We start from the raw sequence: 21,279 nt of genomic DNA, 5'->3' as shown, positions 1-21,279 counted from the left end.
TGTTTGGGGTCTCCTTTTCGCAGGCTGCAGATTCGTAGTTCCCGTTGTTCTTGGTGTCTGCCCCCAGTGGCTAAGGTTGGTTCAGTGGGTTGTGTAGGCTACCTGGTGGAGGGGACTAGTGCCTGTGTTCTGCTGGATGAGGCTGGATCTTGTCTTTCTGGTGGGCAGGTCCACGTCTGGTGGTGTGTTTTGGGGTGTCTGTGGCCTTATTATGATTTTAGGCAGCATCTCTGCTAATGGATGGGGCTGTGTTCCTGTCTTGCTAGTTGCTTGGCATAGGGTGTCCAGCACTGTAGCTTGCTGGTCGTTGAGTGGAGCTGGGTCTTGGTATTGAGATGGAGATCTCTGGGAGATTTTCGCCATTTGATATTACGTGGAGCTGGGAGGTCTCTTGTGGACCAGTGTCCTGAACTTGGCTCTCCCACCTCAGAGGCACAGCCCTGATGCCTGGCTGGAGAACCAAGAGCCTGTCCTCCACACGGCTCAGAATAAAAGGGAGAAAAAGAAAGAAAGAAAGAAAGAAAGAAAGAAAGAAAGAAAGAAAGAAAGAAAGAAAGAAAGAAAGAAAGAAAGAAAGAAAGAGAGAGAAAGAGAGAAAGAAAGAAAGAAAGAAAGAAAGAAAGAAAAAAGAGAGAGAGGGAAGGGAGGGAGGGAGGAAGGAAGGAAGGAAGAAAGAAAGAAAGAAAGAAAGAGGATAAAATAAAGTAAGATAAAATAAAATAAAGTTATTAAAATAAAAAATAATTATTAAGAAGAAAATTTTAAAAAGTAAAAAAACAAAATAAAACCCAAAAAAACCCAAAAACGGACGGACAGAACCCTAGGACAAATGGTGAAATCAAAGCTCTACAGACAAAATCTCACACAGAAGCATACACATACACACTCACAAAAAGAGAAAAAGGGGAAAAAATATATGTATCATTGCTCCCAAAGTCCACCTCCTGAATTTGGGATGATTCGTTGTCTATTCAGGTAGTCCACAGGTGCAGGTACATCACGTTGATTGTGGAGATTTAATCCGCTGCTCCTGAGGCTGCTGGGAGAGATTTCCCTTTCTCTTCTTTGTTCGCACAGCTCCCGGGGTTCAGCTTTGGATTCGACCCCTCCTCTGCGTGTAGGTCGCCTGAGGGCGTCTGTTCTCCTCTCACACAGGACGGGGTTAAAGGAGCAGCTGCTTCGGGGGCTCTGGCTCACTCAGGCCGGGGGGAGGGAGCGGTACGGAGGAGGCGGGGCGAGCCTGTGGCGTCAGAGGCGTCGTGACGTTGCAGCAGCCCGAGGCGCGCCGTGCGTTCTCCCGGGGAAGTTGTCCCTGGATCACGGGACCCTGGCAGTGGCGGGCTGCACAGGGTCCCGGGAGGGGCGGTGTGGAGAGTGACCTGTGCTCGCACACAGGCTTCTTGGTGGCGGCAGCAGCAGCCTTAGCGTCTCCTGCCCGTCTCTGGGGTCCGCGCTGATAGCCGCGGCTCGCGCCCGTCTCTGGAGCTCGTTTAGGCGGCGCTCTGAATCCCCTCTCCTCGCGCACCAGGAAACAAAGAGGCAAGAAAAAGTCTCTTGCCTCTTCGGCAGCTCCAGACCTTTTCCCGGACTCCCTCCCGGCTAGCTGTGGTGTGCTAACCCCTTCAGGCTGTGTTCACGCCGCCAGCCCCAGTCCTCTCCCTGCGATCCGACCAAAGCCCGAGCCTCAGCTTCCAGCCCCGCCCGCCCCGGCGGGGGAGCAGACAAGCCTCTCGGGCTGGTGAGTGCTGCTCGGCGCCGAGCCTCCGTGCGGGAATCTCTCCGCTTTGCCCTCCGCACCCCTGTGGCTGCGCTCTCCTCCGTGGCCCCGAAGCTCCCCCCTCCTCCGCCACCCGCAGTCTCCGCCCCGAAGGGGCTTCTAGTGTGTGGAAACCTTTCCTCCTTCACAGCTCCCTCCCACTGGTGCAGGGCCCGTCCCTATTCTTTGTCTCTGATTTTTCTTTTCTTTTGCCCTACCCAGGTACGTGGGGAGTTTCTTGCCTTTTGGGAGGTCTGAGGTCTTCCGCCAGCGTTCGGTAGGTGTTCTGTAGGAGCAGTTCCACGTGTAGATGTATTTCTGATGTATCTGTGGGGAGGAAGGTGATCTCCGCGTCTTACTCTTCCGCCATCTTCTCAAATCTTCTCAGTATCATTGTTTTAAACCGCTTTTAAAAAATTTTTTCTTCCAAGATTTTATTTATTTTTAAAATTTTAATTTTATTGGAGTATAGTTGATCTACAATGTTGTGTTAGTTTCATGTGTACAGCAAAGTGATTCAGTTATATACATATACATACATATATATATATATATATATATATATATATATGTCCATTCTTTTTCAGATTCTTTTCTCATATAGGTTATCACAGAATATTGGGTAGAGTTCCCTGTGCTATACAGTAGGTCCCCGTCGGTCATCTATCTTATATATAGTAGTGTGTGTATGTTCATCCCAAGCTCCTGATTTATCCCTTCCCCCCACGTTTCCCCTTTGGGTACCATAAGTTTGTTAAACCGCTTTTTTTTTTTGGCTGCATTCCGTCTTCATCGCTGCTCACGGGCCTTCTCTAGTTGTGGCGAGCGGGGGCTACTCTTCGTTGTGGTGCACGGGCTTCTCATTGCGGTGGCTTCTCTTGTTGCGGAGCGTGGGCTCTAGGTGCACGGGCTTCAGTAGTTGTGGCGCATGGGCTCAGTAGTTGTGGCTCGCAGGCTCTAGAGCGCAGGCTCAGTAGTTGTGGTGCACGGGCTTGGTTGCTCCGTGGCACGTGGGACCTTCCTGGACCAGGGTTCGAACCCACGTCCTCTGCATTGGCAGGCGGATTCCCAACAACTGCACCACCAGGGAAGTTCCTGTTAAACCGCTTTTGCAGCATAAAAGTTACTGCCTAAAATTAGCAGGTTTTCAAGAATGGAATCTGACAGACACTCCTATTTCCCTTCTCTAATTCTATAACATTCACAGCCAAGATTCTCAATGGAAACACGTACTTCCTTGCCTTTTCTGCACATCACAAAACGTCCTGTCACAGAAGTGCAAGACAGAAAGATAGATGGATAGATAGATGAAAGGAAATGGCCACTGCTTTTGAGTTATGATTTCAGAAACAGTGGAATGCCATAAAGTAAAGCTGTAGACCAGAGTTCAGCAAACTGTAGTCTGTGGGCTAAATATGGCCTGCTATCTATTTTTGTAAATAAAACATTATTGGGACACAACCCTGCCGATTCATTTGCATATTTACATTTACATATTACATATTATCTAACTACAGCAGCCCAGTCTAGTAGTTGTGAAAAGACCTGGAAAGCCTAAAATATTTACTATCTTGCCCTTAAAAAAAATGCCCTTCTTTAGGCCACCACTCTGATAGTGCTTGAAATTCCCCATTAGGAAGACTTCATTTGGAGATGTTCCTATTGCTATCAGAATGAGCCCTGGTTAGATACAGTCTTCCAGTGTTCATGGGGTCAGATGCTTTTCTCTTCTAAATTTTAGCCTAGGGCAGAAATGAACACAGGGATAGGAGGAGGGAGAGAGGAAGCTGGGGTATGGAGAGGCGCTGCAGGGCAGAGTATATGAGTAAAGGAGGGTGTGGATGTGAACACAATTTACCTACAAAGGACACACACAGAGAATAGGGAGCACAGGATGGCAGACTTGTATGGACCCCATTCCTTGCAACATCTGTCAAGGACAAGCCCAAACACAGAAGAATGGCATGGAGAGCACTACCCTGAGACTTTGAACAAATACCAAAAAGATAGAGAAAAGTTTCCAGTTGAAGTGAATTCAGTTAACCTCAACAAGGATTAATTGAGTACTTCATCTATACTAGCCGACCAAAGGACTTGATTTATTTCTGTCAGTGAGGCTACCAACCTTGAAATAATAGCATCGTCTAACTCCACCCTCTCCCTCAACCACCATATATCCAATCAGTCATGTCTCTTCCTTTTCATTCATTCCCAGTGCTACCAGCCTAGACCAGACTGTAATCAACCAACTCAGTCAACTCATAATCCTTTGAGTCTATGATGTATATATGAAAATGTGACTGATAAGACCCACAGTGCCAAAGAGAGCAACTAGACTTTGAGAGGGAAAGAACTTCAGAGAAGGCGGATTGTTGTTGTCTGGGCTGATTAGAGAAAGTTTAAAGACAGATATGGCAGCTGACCTGAGCCTTGAAAGTTGCACAGAATTCAAACATGTGGAAAAGGGGGCATCTCAAGTGAAGAGATGGGCCTAGCGATGGCATAACATATGGAATGTCTCATTCTTATATGACAACACACAGTGGCCCTAAAGAAGAATCTAAAACTCTGCCCCCTAAAGATGAGGTGGGTCATCAAGAACAGTGACTAGGGACTTCCCTCGTGGCTCAGTGGTTAAGAGTCCGCCTGCCAATGCAGGGGACACGGGATCGAGCCCTGGTCCGGGAAGATCCCACATGCCGCGGAGCAACTAAGCCCGTGCGCCACAGCTACTGAGCCTACGCTCTAGAGCCCGCAAGCCACAACTACTGAGCCCGCACACCTAGAGCCCGTGCTCCGCAACAAGAGAAGTCATGGCAATGAGAAGCCCGCACACCACAACGAAGAGTAGCCCCCGCTCACCGCAAATAGAGAAAGCCCACGCGCAGCAACAAAGACCCAACGCAGCCAAAAATAAATAAATTAATTAAATTAAATTTTTTAAAAAACCAACTGATCTAAGAACAGTGACCAAACCCTTACCCAAGCTATATGATCACTAAACAGCTGGCTGAGCATCTCCACATTGCTCACTTACATTTAATTAACGTGAAAGGACAAGCTGATTAATGGTCTCTTATATCCAGAGAGGCTGTTAACTTATGCCTCTTATGCCCCATAATCATGGAGGAGGGGGAGGGGAGTGACACCCCATACACACACCTTGCAAAATGACACCCAACTGAAAACAAATCCAACATAAAGAAATGAAGGTGACATCCATGTCCATAATTGAGACCATGTCAAGGGATTTTACAGTCCACTGATACCTCTGTGAAATTCTTAAGAAATAATGTTATTTGTTTCTGATTTGTTTACCAAATCTGTACCAACTTATCTACCACAAGTCACGAAATACTCTTCAGGACAAATACACAAGCTAAGTCTTGGAAAATCTCTCCTTTGCTGTATCTTTTAGAAACTAATTCAATCTAGAAAGCCACTGTTGAATATACATATAACTCTGCACTTTCCTACCTAGAAGTGACATACTTCTTCACCTACCCCCCCAGCATAGTCATCTTCATGGCAGGTAGGAAATGACCATTGATAACTCCTTCCCCACAGGGAATTATCTCTTCATGTATTAGCACATTCCTTATAACATGCCCAAGGACCTCTTCACATCATATAATGGTCTCATGAAGTATGTACTTCCAGTTTTAAGAATAACGAGTTCTGGAAAAACAAATATCGTATATTAACGCATATATGTGGAACCTAGAAAAGTGGTACAGATGAACCGGTTTGCAGGCCAGAAATAGACAAAGATGTAGAGAACAAACGTATGGACACTGAGGGGGGAAAGTGGCGGGGTGGTGGTGGTGGGATGAATTGGGAGATTGGGATTGACATGTATACACTAATATGTATAAAATGGATGACTAATAAGAACTTGCTGTATAAAAAAAGTAAAAATTCTGCATCAGAAAAAAAAAAAAGAACGAGTTCTGGGGATCTAATGTACAGCATGGTGATTATAGCTAATAACGCCAATAATATTGTGTTAGCATAATAATAGCATAATACTGTATAGGCTTGAAAGGTGCTAAGAGAGATCTTAAATGTTCTCACCACAAAAAGAAATGGCAATTATGTGACAGGATAGAGGTGTTGGCTAAAGCTGTGGCGGTCAACATTTTATTTTGCAATATACACGTGTATCAAATCAACACGCTGTACACTTTAAACTTACACAATGTTATATATAAATTATATTTCAATAAAGTTGGAAAAAAGAGAAAGAAATCCCCCCACCCTTTTGTGTTCCAGGAAATGGCTTATTGTAAAGAATCTCTCTTCCCCATAGGACATAGGTAAGATTTGGGCTGACCCCCTTGTTTACCTATGACAAGGCCAGACACAGACCCTCCAAATTCCCATTCTCTGTCTCATCAATTGAACTGAACTGTTTCCATTAACCGATCTGGACACAATACCAGCTAGTTGGACTTGACCAGACTTCAGTCCAGCTTCTCCCCCTCCCCACAGATCCCTGAACTTTGACTCCCTCTCGGCCTCAGAATGCGGAACTGCCCCTCCTTAACAACCCCTCCTGAAAATCGGCTGACCACCAAGAAAGACATTCCTTGGTTAACTGCCCGATTATGCCATATAGGCTCATCCCACTACCTCACATTCGGTTCTTTTTAGTCTGAGTTCCTCCTTCCTAGAAAAAAAAAAAACAAAAAACACTTTCCCCCTGACCTTTGAGACACTTGCACACCTGATGGTCAGACAGTTTCTCCCTATGGCAATAGCCCCCCTCCTCCTATTGCAGCAGCCCCCTCCTTACCTAGGTCAGGATTGTTTTTATTTGTCGCAAAGTCTTCCTTTCCTCCATGGCATAGCAGCAAACTAGTTTTCTCCTTAGTAATCGGGATCAACCACTCTGGCTAGTAGACAAACCCCTCTTTATACCAGTTTGTTCAGTGACACAAGGAGATCAAAATGGCCAGGTGGCACTCCCCACCTCCAGTTCCCTGGAGCGATTTGTGTGACCCCAGGAGGAAGCATCCTTCCCTTGGGAACTAATATCTCCAAGCCAGTAGAGCTCAAAATTCCTACAATGGAAAGCACAAATGTGGGAAGTGTGCTATTGGGTGTAATAGTGACAGGAGCCATTCCCACTCCCACTCCCACCCCTTAATTCCTGGGCACATGATGATCTGTGATTTCAAACATAAACTGCAACCTGGGAGGCTGAAACCCATCCTCGCAAGGTGTTTTCTTCCACTTGGCACTGTGAGTGAGCCTTCGGTAAGCCATTCCACCTCTCAACGAGGCCAGCTGCTTGTGGGTAATGGAGACTGCCGTTAAGACCAGTTATTTCCATGGGTACAAGGCCATTGTTGCACTTCCCTGCTGGGAGACGAGTTCCCTGATGAGATGCAAGGCTGTGTGGATTGCCATATGTCAGGCAAGGCATTCTGGGACTCCAGGGATTGTGGTGCTGGCAGAAGCATTACCGGCAGGGACGACAAACCCATATCCAGAGTATATATCTATTTCAGTGAGGACAAATATTTGCCCCCTCTATGGGAGAAGAGGTCCAGGGTAATCGATATGCTCACAGGTAGCTGGCTGGTCCTGCCGAGGAATGGTGTCGTATCTTGCCCATGCACAGCCTCCATCCCTGCCACCACGGCCACTTTGTTCATAAGCTCATTGAGCAAGAAGTCAGGTGACTGGAGAAAGAGGCTGATTGACATTCGCAGACTGCATCATTCTGTCCACCTGCTATCTTCACAGTCTGTGCTCAGTCGGAGTCACCGATCCACATCCCTCTTTCCCAGACTTCCTCATATCCACACCGCTGACCCACTGTACAGCTGCCAGAAGCAGCAGAGAACCCCTTTCCTCCCGCAACGTCCCTCCGGCGCCCTCTACTGGCAAAGCTCAGCATCGTGCTCACTGTAAAGGAGGGATGTTTAAGTGAATTCTGTCTACTATTGCAGAGCGTCTATGCACGTGTGAATTTGGAGCTAAGAGACAATACATTGATAACTGGCACAGATTCCTCACTTCAGTATCATCAGGCGTCAGCTTTATTTGGGTTAGAATCCTGTGTGACTGTCGAGCTAGTAAATTTCTGAAACTCGTTTTCTGACCCCGGGAATATAGCTCCATGTTAAGGGCTTATTACTTGTATGTTTTCAGCAACATACTTCCCAAATACTTGAAAGTAAATATGTCCCTTTACAATCTTGTCTAAGATCCTTGATCCTTCCTTTTTCTACGCCACAGAACACTTGCTTCACTTAAAAATTTTAAGACAAGTTATACTTGATTTGCATTTCTCTAACGATTAGTGATGTTGAACATCCTTTCATGTGTTTGTCGGCAATCTGTATATCTTCTTTGGAGAAATGTCTGTTTAGGTCTTCTGCCCATTTTTGCATTGGGTTGTTTGTTTTTCTGATATTGAGCTGCATGAGCTGCTTGTAAATTTTGGAGATTAATCCTTTGTCAGTTGCTTCATTTGCAAATATTTTCTCCCATTCTGAGGGTTGTCTTTTCATCTTGTTTATGGTTTCCTTAATGAGGTACATCTCACACCAGTCAGAATGGCCATCATCAAAAAATCTACAAACAATAAATGCTGGAGAGGGTGTGGAGAAAAGGGAACCCGCTTGCACTATTGGTGGGAATGTAAATTGATACAGCCACTATGGAGAACAGTATGGAGGTTCCTTAAAAAACTACAAATAGAACTACCATACGACCCAGCAATCCCACTACTGGGCATATACCCTGAGAAAACCATAATTCAAAACGAGTCATGTACCACAATGTTCATTGCAGCTCTATTTATGATAGCCAGGACATGGAAGCAACCTAAGTGTCCATCGACAGATGAATGGATAAAAAAGATGTGGCACATATATACAATGGAATATTACTCAGCCATAAAAAGAAACGAAATTGAGTTATTCGTAGTGAGGTGGATGGACCTAGAGTCTGTCATACAGAGTGAAGAAAGTCAGAAAGAGAAAAACAAATACCATATGCTAACACATATATATGGAATCTAAAAAAAAAAAAAAAGGTTCTGAAGAACCTAGGGGCAGGACAGGAATAAAGACGCAGACATAGAGAATGGACTTGAGGACACGGGGAGGGGGAAGGGTAAGCTGGGACAAAGTGAGAGAGTGGCATGGACGTATATACACTACCAAACGTAAAATCGATAGCTAGTGGGAAGCAGCCGCATAGCACAGGGAGATCAGCTCTGTGCTTTGTGACCACCTAGAGGGGTGGGATAGGGAGGGTGGGAGGGAGGGAGACGCAAGAGGGAAGAGATATGGGGATATATGTATATGTATAGCTGATTCACTTTGTTGTAAAGCAGAAACTAACACACCATTGTAAAGCAATTATACTCCAATAAAGACGTTAAAAATAAATAAATAAAAAGTCATTAAACTTAAAAAAAATAAAATAAAATAAAAAATAAAACAAGTTATACATTCATTCTACCATCCTGGATACCCCAGAAAGGAAATTGGGATAGCTCATCTGGAAACCTGTGGCTTTAAGGCTCTACTGAAGAAAGGAAGACATTGGGAGTTTTTATACTAACACACCATTCCGCTTTGCTTCCAGTCTTTTTGGTGCAGAGAAGGTTGACTGATTTGCATTAGGAAAGACTAGTTGGTGGTAATGAAAGTCCCAGCAGCTGGCCTGATGCAACAATTACTTTCTATACCTTATTTTTTTTTTCTTGGCCATGCCGCACGACTTGTGGGATCTTAGTTCCCCAACCAGGGATCGAACATGGGCCCTTGGCAGTGAAAGCTCTGAGTCCTAACCGCTGGACTGCCAGGGAATTCCCTATACCTTAGAATTTACTGCTGCTACAGGGCCTTGGGCAAACTGGGAGCCAAAAACTTCTGAGACGGCTCAGGCCAACAGTAGGTGCTCTAGTACTGGGGTATTGTTGCGTATGATGGGTATCCTTTTATCAGGGTCTACCCAGAGGGCCTAGGATGGCAACAAAATGTACATAGGATTGTCCCCAATTCCCACAAGCCTCTATGTGGTTTTGAGGGAGATAGTTTTCCACTCTGCTCAGCCCCTCTGTATGCAGCAGCCTGGTTCATGGGTGCCATTACATTAGACCTCTTTTACTTTAGATTAATTCCTCCCATCTTTCACAGCCCACCTCTGTGTTGACTTTGACCTCATTCAGTCTCCAAAGGCTCTGCATTTATTAGCAACCTCAATTCAGTATTACCCCCAAGACTGCCTTTCCCCATAGCACCACACTCTAATCGCCTCTTATTCTCTCTTGCTTCTCTCTCCCCTCTCATAACCTTCCCTTATAGCCCATGAAAACTTTCCTTTTCTCAGTAGGCTGGTCCCCGTAACACTTGATAGTAATTGCACTGTCAAGGTGAATCCTTATTTACTGAAGCTGTACCCCCCTCTCACTGGTGGCGTTTGGGGTCTTGTGGTGAAGAGACGGGAGTGGGATTCTGAAATCACTCCTGAGTACGGTAGGTATAAGGCATATTTCATTTAGTCGTATTGGCCGCTTGGGTTTCGCTCTAATGGCTGTATTTTTTTCCATCTGGGATCATATTCACAATTGTGAGGGAGAAGTTGGAGTTCAGCAGAGAGAAGTACAAGTAGGAAATGAAATGTTTGCTGAGCAGAAACTATGCTTTAGCAATAATTGCGACCATTATTGAAAATGATTATCTTCTCTATAGGATTTTCAGTTTCCTCTTCTAGAAGCTTCTAATTTTCTTTTTGCCCTTTTCATTTTACAAGCAATTATCTATAAGTGCAAGTGAAGTGCCAGGGATATGAGCTGTTATTAAAATTGAAAACTACACAGTCTGAGAATAAATGTGAAAATTGACAATACCTTTCATACAATGTCCCTGTGGGTTTTGTTCTCGTTTGTGTTAGAGGCGCGATTTCCTTAAAAAAGGAAAACAAGCTAGTGTTTGTATTCATTATAAACCACCATACTAAGCATTCTTTTCATACGTTGGGGTCCAATTGCCACTAAGAGAAACCTTCCCTGTCTGCAGCTCTGCCCCAAACTGGTTGTCATCACAGATTTTTACTTCCCTAAGGGATAAGCTCTGAAGCTGCCTTACCTTGAACAAGCTATTTAATGACTGTGCCTCAGTTTCCTAATCTGTAAAACACACAAAAAATAATTTCTTTATCTCTGGATGATTGTGGGGATTAAAAGAAATAACTTGTGTGAACATAACCATGTATAGGCTTAAGGGTTAAACAAGTAGTAAACATGGAGGCACCTGCACTTTAGGATTACATGACGGTTACAAAACCAAATTTAAGAGTCAGGTGGAATAACCAAATAGCACAAAACATTTCCTTCCCAAGTTGTTGATATCTCAGAATTCTAAAGCTCTTGCCTCCCAAGGAAATCTAGGAGTTAAAAGTAATGCTTTCCAGCTTGGTAAGCAATTACCAATTCTAAAAAAATCCATGCTCTTCCCATTTCCCTCCTCCTTCCCATCCCTCTTCCCTGTGCCATCCTTTGCACCTCAATACCATTTCTCTATGGACTTATAGGCAATTTCTAAGCAATTTGCTTGAGTCTGGCTTCCTGGGAATTCTAGATAGGACCTAGCCAGTGGTGTGCTGAAGCTGGTTTGTACTGCTACCGGATGTTTATGCACATTCCTTCCCAACTCCACAGCTGATGATATCCATTGGTAGCTTAAACTTGGCCATGGTGGGAGTTTTCATGCCACAGAAATTGGCAAACCCTACAAACCAGGTCTTTTCTTTTTGCCTTTCAGAAAGCTGGTTGTTAAACATTTACCAGCATATCTCTTTGGGGTTCTCATTTGCTTAGAGAGACATTGATTCTCTTCCTGAAGCAGATAAGCGTGTATTTGGCTGCGTGTAACCAAAACCCCAATTGAACAATAGTGTAAACATATCTGTGTCATAGCAGGTATTGCTGAGGGTTGTTCGGCTTTGCTTTCCTTAACATGTTGGCCTGGTGGTTCCTTCTTTCCATCCAGGTACTGAAGCCCCCAGACAATACATTTTGCATAAGGCTACCAGTAATGTCAAAGTGTCCAGGCAAGTGTGTGTGTTTAGCTTTTCAACCTCTGCAGTAGAGAAAAGCAAGAGAAAGGATGGATGGGATTGGATTTGAGGGTAGAAATCAGCCCCAAATCCATTCATGGTTATTGGTCCCTTGATATTAACAAGATTCAGAGTCAATACAAAGAATGAGTTAAAGCATGGAATGGGCAGATGCTTTTACTTGGCTTCTTCTAGAAAGAGTTGTAGTCCCAAATTGATTCCATGGAACATACCTTTCTTTCCTGTAATACCATCCTCCGTTGTATGGTGTCACTTACACGTGATGACTTTGTTTCACATTAGTGACTGGGGATGTGAGTCTTTGTAGAGGTCATCACAGAGCCACTATAGCTGCCTGTTACTCATATTCCAATGCTTTTATAATCCTTTGTGGCATCCTTTGTCTGAAGTCTCCAGTCAGAAATCAAGTGTCCTTAGATGCTGGAATCTGCGGTCCCGGCCAGATGCTGACGAGTCTGGTGAGTCCACTTCTAATGCAGGGTTGGTGTGGTTTCCTGCTCTCCGGAGAAAAGTGATTATGAGAAAACACTTATTGTTCATGATGACCTATGTTTGAGGTTGCTCTATAAGGCAGATGGCAATTTTTTCTTAACATCTTTATTGGAGTATAATTGCTTTACAATGGTGTGTTAGTTTCTGCTTTATAACAAAGTGAATCAGCTATACATATACATACATCCCCATATCTCCTCCCTCTTGCGGCTCCCTCCCTCCCACCCTCCCTAACCCACCCCTCTAGGTGGTCACAAAGCACCGAGCTGATCTCCCGGTGCTATGCGGCTAGATGGCAATTTATAAACTTATCATGGAAATGTTCAAACACTGGGAAGTTGAAAAGTAGTGCAAAGGAACTTCATGTTCCCAACATCAACCCATAGGTATCAACCCATGGTCAATCAGGGTTGATCTCTGCCCCTTTTCCCGTCCTACCACTATGGGATTATTTTGAAGAAAATTCCAGACATCATAACATTTCACTTGAACATGCGTGAATATGTACAGGAGCTTGCTTTTCAAAAGAAGGAACAGAAACCTTTATGAATGACTTCCATTGAATACGCAATTTACAGTGAGTAGCTGCCAAAGGCAGAGATATTTTCCTTCTTTGTAAGGGTAGGGTGGATGGAGGTGCAGAAAGAAGAATGGTGACAGGTCCTTCCTATAATATTTTATAGAAAGCTTTGTCCTTTTTAAAATATTTATCTATCTATCTATTTATTTTTATTTAATTTTTTGGCTGTGTCAGGTCTTCGTTGTGGCACGTGGGCTTCTCTTTAGTTGTGGTGCGTGGGCTCCAGAGCATGTGGGCTCTGTAGTTGTTGCACGAGGGCTTAGTTGCCCCGCGGCATGTGGGATCTTAGTTTCCCAACCAGGGATCGAACCCACGTCCCCTGCATCGTAAGGTGGATTCTTTACCATTGGACCACCAGGGAAGTCCCTGCCCTTTCTTTATATCATACATATTTGTCATCTCATCTTGATTATAAATTAGCTAAGGAGAGACAGTGCTTATCTTATTCACATTGTATCATCAGCTTTGCGAGGTTTGGTCCAGGCCTGTGCCATTTTTTGTTTATTCAGTTTTTCCATGGTGTCAGCCTCATATACATAGTTTAGTCTCTCAGTTATCTGTTATATATCAGTGTTTCAAAATGGTGTTAGTTCCTGGGCTTCAGTATTGGAAAATGAATTGCAGGTATAGGGCCCTATTAACAATTCTACCTCTGTGTTCTGCCCCTTTATTAGACCATCCTAGGCTCGAGTATAGGTAATAAGTTGCCTTCTTAGAAAAAAAAATCAATACATTGTTAGTGGTGTTTTTCCAGATTAAATGAATGGATTAAATCAGCTTTTACCTTATTACAAAGTTTATTTTTGAATGGTAAATGGGGGTCATAAGATCTCAAGAACTGGGTGTCTTCTGGAAAAACTTAATGACCTGGTTTCATTTGAGATGAAACAGCTCCAATCTAAGTTACTCTGTTCTCTATGACCCAATTCATAACCGGAGGCTGTGCCGATGACGCCTAGCTTTCGCCTTCCTTCCAGGCAGCTTGTGATAAAGTAGGCTAATGGTCAAGTAAAGTATCTTATGCTATTGAGCGTTAGGATCATACTTCATATTTTGCAAAGTGCTTTTTCATTATTTATTCCTCACTACCTACCTATGAGATCTCCTGGCTGTCTTATCTCCCATATTGTGGCTGAAATATGACTAACCTATGTTCATAAATGCTTCAGGAAGCTGAAATGAATATAGGTACTTGCTGACATACAAACACCCAGCATTCAAAATGGCCAGCCTACCCTGTCCTTGGGAATGGGGGATGCAGCTCTCCCAGAGAGTGAGAAATAATTCCATTTTCCTGAGTGTACAGAGGTCTCTGGGACTGCAGGTATGAGAGTTAAGAATGAGGGCAGTGAGGGCGCGTGATTATACTCTTGCTGCTGCTCGACAGAGAATTCCTATTTGCACAAACACATTGTTTACCTGGGGCTTCTGTGCTCAGATAAGTTCACATGATGCTTTTTTGCTCACACTTCACTTAGGGTCTGTCATGGCTTCTGTGATTTGGCTTATTAAATGAACCCTGAGTTTATTTACCCATAGAAACCGCCCACGTGAGGAAAGAACATTTGGCACTTTTGCAGCATGCGTGCTTGTGATGGTTATGTTTTGGAGTAGCTCCCTTTTTCTTGGTCTCAAGCTACTTATGCTAATCCTTGATCACATTCTCCTGTGGAGAAGTTTCTAGAACAGGACAGTCTTTAGGTGATTTGGTGACCTAAGTAAGCGAGGAGGGCTTCTGTCTGCCGTGGCTACTGAGGCGATCATGAATGGGAAACAGAATTTTATTTAGAGCCTCTTTCTGCTGGGTACCGTTAGGTGCCATCTCCACACACTTAGGTTGCCATGGCTCCAGACTGCTTGTACTGTATGGCATATGCCATCAGTCCAGTGTTTCCTGCTAGCTGGTGCTTATAGATAAGTACAGCCAAACTGAAACATTAAACTAGAACACGGACAGGAAGACAGAAATCTATTTACGTTGTATATACAATATGCATATGCAAATATGAATTCTCTGGTGATTCGGTCTCAGTTAAAGGTAAGTTAGTGCTAGTTAGTTTCGGGAGGTAAAAGATTTGCTGCCAGTAGAGTCATATCTAAAAAGAAAAAAATCTTTGAATTGATATTTCTTTCTAATGATGCTATAGATTACAAGAGCCATGTGATTTTTTTTTTTGAGAGGCAAATTTTAAGAGAAAGTGCACTGGATTAGATGTCAGGAGATTGAACTGCACTCAGATCGAGTTCTGATATTGACTAGCCTGCGAGTGGATCCTTTGCCAAGCCACCCGACCCCTCGGGACTTTTTTCTTTATATGTCAAGTAAGGGTGTTGAGCTAGATTGACGCTAGTGTTTCTTTGCAATGTTTCTGCTCTATTCCAAAAGGAAATAGATATTAACAGGACAGCTAGTGACGTATATGGTTTATTGCCAGAAGGCAGGCAAAGGATCTTATCTCAGAGGATGGTACTGGAACCTGTTTCCTCCTCTTTTTTTTTTCCCCTTTCTCTCCCAGCAACTCATTCCCATTTGTGTACCTGATTTTTACTCAAGACATGTACACGCCAATCTTAGATCCAAGTGCCTTAACAACAGTTGTAGCGAGGTTTTTTTTCCGTGTTTTGCAGGTCTTCCCTATTTCCTGTCTAATAACGCAGCTACTGGAGCTCTTGCCCTGGTCCGATCGAAAGTCTTTCTCCAGCTTTCCACTTGAAAGCTGCTTAGGTGGCCGCCTGGGTACCAGGAGCTGGCTGTTCGTGGCTTTGCAACCTGTTCACAAATGTTGTTCCATTGGCAGCACTGCTTTACTGAAGCAAGTGAGGAAAGGAAAAGGATGTGTGTTCATTGAAAACGCAACCACCTGTGGATCTTTCCAAGTAAGAACTTGTGTGATGCTTCTTTAGAAATGTGAAGCATAGTAACTATCTTTCTCAAAGATGATCATTAAAACTAGAAAAGCCCAGTCAAGAGAGGAACTTAAGTGTCTTTTGACCATTAGTAATGACTGAGATGAGGATTGTATAGCCAAATCTAAGACAATAGAGAAACTACTAAATAGATACATTCTTATCTATATTATGATTAGGGCTGTACATACACTTTATAGTTTGATTTCACTCAATTGTGAACTCTTCAAAGCAGAGGCTGAATGGATTCTCAGATGGGACTGAAACATTTTTTGTACATAGGAAATGGCATCCTAGATGTTCTGGAAAGAAAGCTGGTCCTCCAGGTGCAGGCTGCTCTAGGCTGGGGTTTGGGGACTTGGTGTTGGTACCTGAGATGAGGCACTGAGAATAAGCCCATTGGCAGTGCCTCAGCCCCAAATCTGAAGCCAGGCAGATAGACATTGCATCCGCGATAGAAATATGAAGGGACCTGTCCAAGGTACAGAATTCAAATAATTAAAATCTGAGACTGATAGCCAAATCAGTGCAACAGGAATTAGTTTGATCTGTGGGTGGGGCAGCATATTTTTTAGGCACCTGGCTGGCTCAGGCATCTATTATAAAATATTTGTCAGGACTGCCCTGGCAGTCCAGTGGTTAAGACTCCGCGCTTCCAATGCAGGGGGCGAAGGTTCGATCCCTGGTCTGGGAACTAAGATCCCACGTGCGGTGCAGCCAAAAAGAAGAAAAAAAAAAAAGTCTGTCAAATTGCTTTGAATAAATAAGGTAAATGGAGTACTGGGTCTGGTTGTGTTACAAGTGTGCATTTGGTGGCATTTTTGCAACCATCAGTACATTTGTTAGGTGCTTTCCAGCCTTCTCTGCTCATGGAGAGATGGGAGGGACAAGGGTGATGCATATAGAAGCACTAGGGTTTTGGAAGAAACACCCTCCCTCCTAACCCTCCCTCCTAACTGTGGAGAAGGAGAGGAAAGAAAAAAATTCTGATGCTTCCTTAGACTAAATTGGCCATGGCTCTTTCAACTCAGAGTGTTTGGCATGTACAGTAAAGCACTTCAGAGTAAAAGAATAATTGACATTTATGGGAAAAAGGGAGTGGAGGAGCAGACGATAGGAACGTAATAATTTAGGTTTCAAAAATATCTGAAAGGCAGGAAAGAGAAGGTGACGGCCAGGGACTGGGGAGAGGTTGAAGATATTTTCAAAGACATTAAATGTTTTGATTGCCTTCAACATCAGAAATGACTTAGCTTCTAAAATAACAAACTCGGGTTATGAAGAGCAGACACTGGCACTTCTCGGCCTCTGGCTGCTTTCAGCCACGGTTTAATAAGTACACTTAAATAAATTTCAGTACAGCCAGAAAATGGAAAACTACTTTGCAGTTAAGATTGAGGCAAATCTACATCTATAGTTCCTGGAAAATGTTTAAGGAATATCAAATGAAGACAGGAAGTTGTAGAACAGCTAGTATAGTCTGACTCCATGTTAAGAAAAAACTAGTAAATTTGTAGAAAATAGTCTGGAAAGACTACAGCAACGTAATAACAGTAGTCATTTCTGGGAGATTTTACTTTCAACTGTCTTCGTTTTGAGATAACGTGGCTTTGTATAACCACTGTGAAGTAGTATTAGTATATTTGGAAATCAATTTGGCTATATTGACGATCCTTAATATTTAAAAGTATTGAAAAACTCCAAACTTATAAAAAATTTAAATTTTGAAGACGAGCTATAAAACACTTCATGTTCTTTATGTCTTTCTTTTGAACTCATCAACTGAAGTTTTTACAATCTAGTCTAAGTAAAGACTCATTTTGTGGGAGGGAATATGAAATGCAAAATATAAATTGTTCAAACATGATACATTTCTTAAATTGTGAATATATGTCTTTGATGATCTTGATTTATATGTGGAGAAATTTGTATTGGTCACTTTGATTTAAACTGAGGACTTTATTTTTTTATCAGCAACTAGGAAGTTTTTCATCTTCTCTGTGGTGAGAGTTTGCAGCAGCATGGAATGTAAAATTTCGGAAGTTGGCGTACAGTATTGAATCCATGCAAAGAATTTGGACACCATGCATACAACCTGCAATGAAGTTTATGGAAAGTGGTTAAAAAACTGTAACTCATTTTTTTGCTTTTTCCTTTCTTTTTCTTTTTTCGGCAAGGAAGAGGATATTACACATAGTTCCTAGAATTTATGGTATTGAGGGATATAGAAATCTCTAGATCTTGGGCTCTTATTCTGGAGTTTTATACAATATATGCAGTTGTTTGTGTTTGTGAATTTTTCTGCGTTGACGTTCTTTGCACATATATCTGGCTGTCAAGGAGTACAAGGCCTAAAGCACATTTAGAATCACTTACCTGGAGGGAGTTTGAGGTTCCTCTAAATATTTTTCATATTTGTTGTAAGCTATCATTCATTGATATAGTCTAAAGCATAATAGAATCAAACAAGTGACAGAATATTAAGCATTAAAATTCACCCTGGCTTTCTGACCCATGAACAAACACCACCATAATAAGGAGGCCAAGTAGAAGCCGTGGGAGCTCTTTGCCTCTTAAATGCAACCACAGGTCCTGCATCTAAAGTGGGCAATGTGACTGCTACGGTGTTGTGTGTTGGTCCTCTGTTTACTTTGATGTTCCTTCTTGGAAGAGGCCATTTTCTTCTTTGTTGGATCACCTGTGCGGTTGGGCTGCCAGTGGGGGGGCACCTGGATATCTCTATATTCCTAAGCCAATTCAGGGTGCTCGTGTCAGTAGTCAAAACCAAAGAATTGTAAGCGAGATTCCCCCATGATTTTGACATGTAATTTGTTTTTTCCATGCACTCTTATCTACTCATGAACTACTTCAATTTTACCTCAAGCCTTGACTTGGCTGGTGAGATGACTTTGGGGTAATCTCATGGGTGACTACTGGGCAGGATTTGTTGTATTTGTGCATTTTATTGGCTTAGGAACGAATTCAAACATCACTGAAGCCCTCAGTGGACTGTAGGATGATTGATGTGGGGGTAATATAATTGCTTTCCTTGTACGTGACCTATACACATGTATGTGACCTATAAAGGCAGTTTGAATGCTCTCCTTTGATGCCTCTGGATTTGGGTTTGCCCCCTCAGCCCATTGTGCTTACTCCAATAACACTGTATAAGAATTACTGACTGCTACCAGGCAGGCCACCTAATATTTTGGAATGGGGTTGGATTTCTGAGCTCCTTTTGCTTCTTTTTTCACATTCGTATTCATTTCTTATCAACTTGCTGCTTCTTATTCAACTGGAAATGTTGAGAAGACCTATACTGCTTCAGTCAACTTGACCAAAGAACGGCAGTGGCCTGATGCCCGTGAGATTCACTGATTTTCTCAGTCTCTCCCATCAGCCAGACACAGCAGCCTTACAGGAGGCTGGAAAGGCCCATTGTAGACTCCGTTCTAGTATCAGCTTGGGAACTACAGGTTGTGCAGTTAGGCTGCCAAGCTACGGGATGTAGAATATGGTTTTAGCCAGGAACCTGGCACCTGTGCTTTTCTCTTTAGGACCCAGAATAGATGGATTTGGGAACCTGGAGTTAGAGGTAAGAATTAAATCTCCCATGATTCCAGATGACTGGTTCCTCCCAAATGTTTTTAGATTATAGAACTCAAGGAGAAGAAAGTTTCTACTAGAGGAAATGGGAAGTGCCTACAGCTTCTGTATAATTGTTTAGCCTTGATTTTTCAACGTGTATGTCATATTTTGCATCGGTGGTGTTTAAGGCTAACCTTAAATCCATAGATTTCTGAATCTTGAAGAATCACAGCAGCTCTGCAGAAGCCATGAACTTCACCCTGAAGACTTCGACTCAAAGAGGTCCCATTGACATCAGTCCTTGGGGTGCTGTGCCTTTGGATTTGGCCTTGGTTTGGGCATGGGCTTGTTTTCATTGCTTATAATGTGTGCACTTGTGCTTACGCAAACAATCTTGGAATTTTACATATGGGGAGCTCTCAAAGTATGTATATACCATATTTGTATCCTACACAGTAGAAGACAGTGTCTCAGACTGATTGGTCTCCCTAGCAGGAACTTTTCTCTGAGACTTTCCCTCAACCTTCGTTTTCTGTGTCACTAAGTCCCTGCAGGTAGCTACCTTGTTTGATTATCTGTCAGCTTACCCTAGTTGAATCAATCTCAGCATATGTCCTATTAATTTTGGAATTTGGAATTAGACCACAAGACTGAATGATAGCTTGCTGAGTCTCATTAATGCTCTTTTATTACAGAGAACACTACTTAGAAGGCTTACTGTTGAGTTCTTCTGAGCAACCCTTGTTTCTGTGCCTGTGAAGTGTGTTTGTTGCTTTGGGGTTTTTTGTATTTTATAAAATACTTCTGCTTTCCCAGTGATTTGTGGTTGTTGTTGTAAAGCTCCCACTTGTAGACTTTTATTATTCACAATAAATACGAGCGTGATCACGGAAGCTTGTGGTCCATCATCCAATGTCCCAGGGCAGAACTCTGAGTTATATAAACTGATGTACTGAGGACAGAGATTTGGTGGCAAGGTGTGGGGTCTCCAGGTCAGGATTGAAGTTATCTCCTTTATTAAGGTAAAACAGTGAGCAGGTAATCTAACACCTTCCTATGAGAAGTGGTCCTTTTGGCCACTTCATGAAGGCTGCAAATAAATATCTGGGGATTTTGGGGGTGGAAGGGGCCTCTTCTGCCCCTGCTAGAGGAATGGCAGACCCACAGAGCACTGCAGAAGATCAGCCCAGAAGTCAGGAGAGCACGGACTGGAAGCAAGGGGCACACAGTTAAGCCCTGGTCAAGCCTGCAGTTGAAAGCTGGTCCCTAGAGTCTGAAGTGTTTATCGTTGCACCACACTTCCTTGTCTTATAAAGTTGCAGTAAGGACAGAATCCAAAGAGGTAAGTTAGTAAAAGGTTATTTTTGGCATTGTTTGTTCCTAAAAATTTAATACTCTTTCTACTGCTTGTATGAAATGTCCTGTTAACTAAAACTGCATGTCCTCTGTACAGCTTGCCATGGTTTAAACATTCATCAAATAGCCTTATCATTGTGGTCAGGAAGCTCTGCCCGTCATGGGAAAGGAGAGCAAAACTGTGACGGTCTGTCCTGACTGAAGATGTGCCCACTGGGTGGGTGGGCACAGGCCACTTCCTGGGAGTTCCTGAAGCTTTTGTGTTGCAGGTGTCAGTAACTCTATTCCTGCTATTCAGTCTAGAGGGCCCCAGGCAGAACGTCCCCTGGTTTTTCAGAGCAGCTGGAACTTAATTTATCTCCCTATAATTACCCATTCTGTGGTAACGAGTGGGTCACCCGTTAGCATAGTGTCCCCATAGTGTGTGCCCCTCTCCCCAGAAAGTCTCTGAAATGCTGTTCTGGGTGGTGGGGATTTTGTAAGGGACTGAGGGGTTAGA

At 43.3% G+C, this 21,279-nt stretch overlaps 1 long non-coding RNA gene across 1 annotated transcript; it reads left to right on the top strand.

The window, feature by feature from the left end:
* Positions 1–690: 690 nt before the first annotated feature.
* On the top strand, positions 691–20,950 carry LOC309620138. The gene is made up of 3 exons (XR_014239442.1): positions 691–2,033; positions 15,558–15,806; positions 17,811–20,950. It is a non-coding gene; the product is annotated as an uncharacterized lncRNA (long non-coding RNA).
* The last annotated feature ends 329 nt before the right edge of the window (positions 20,951–21,279 follow it).

This window comes from Balaenoptera borealis, assembly GCF_965194805.1.
Source record: "Balaenoptera borealis genome assembly, chromosome: X".
NCBI lineage: Eukaryota > Metazoa > Chordata > Mammalia > Artiodactyla > Balaenopteridae > Balaenoptera > Balaenoptera borealis.
The sequence above is the reverse complement of the archived record's forward strand: the minus strand, read 5'-3'. Positions and strand labels throughout refer to the sequence as shown.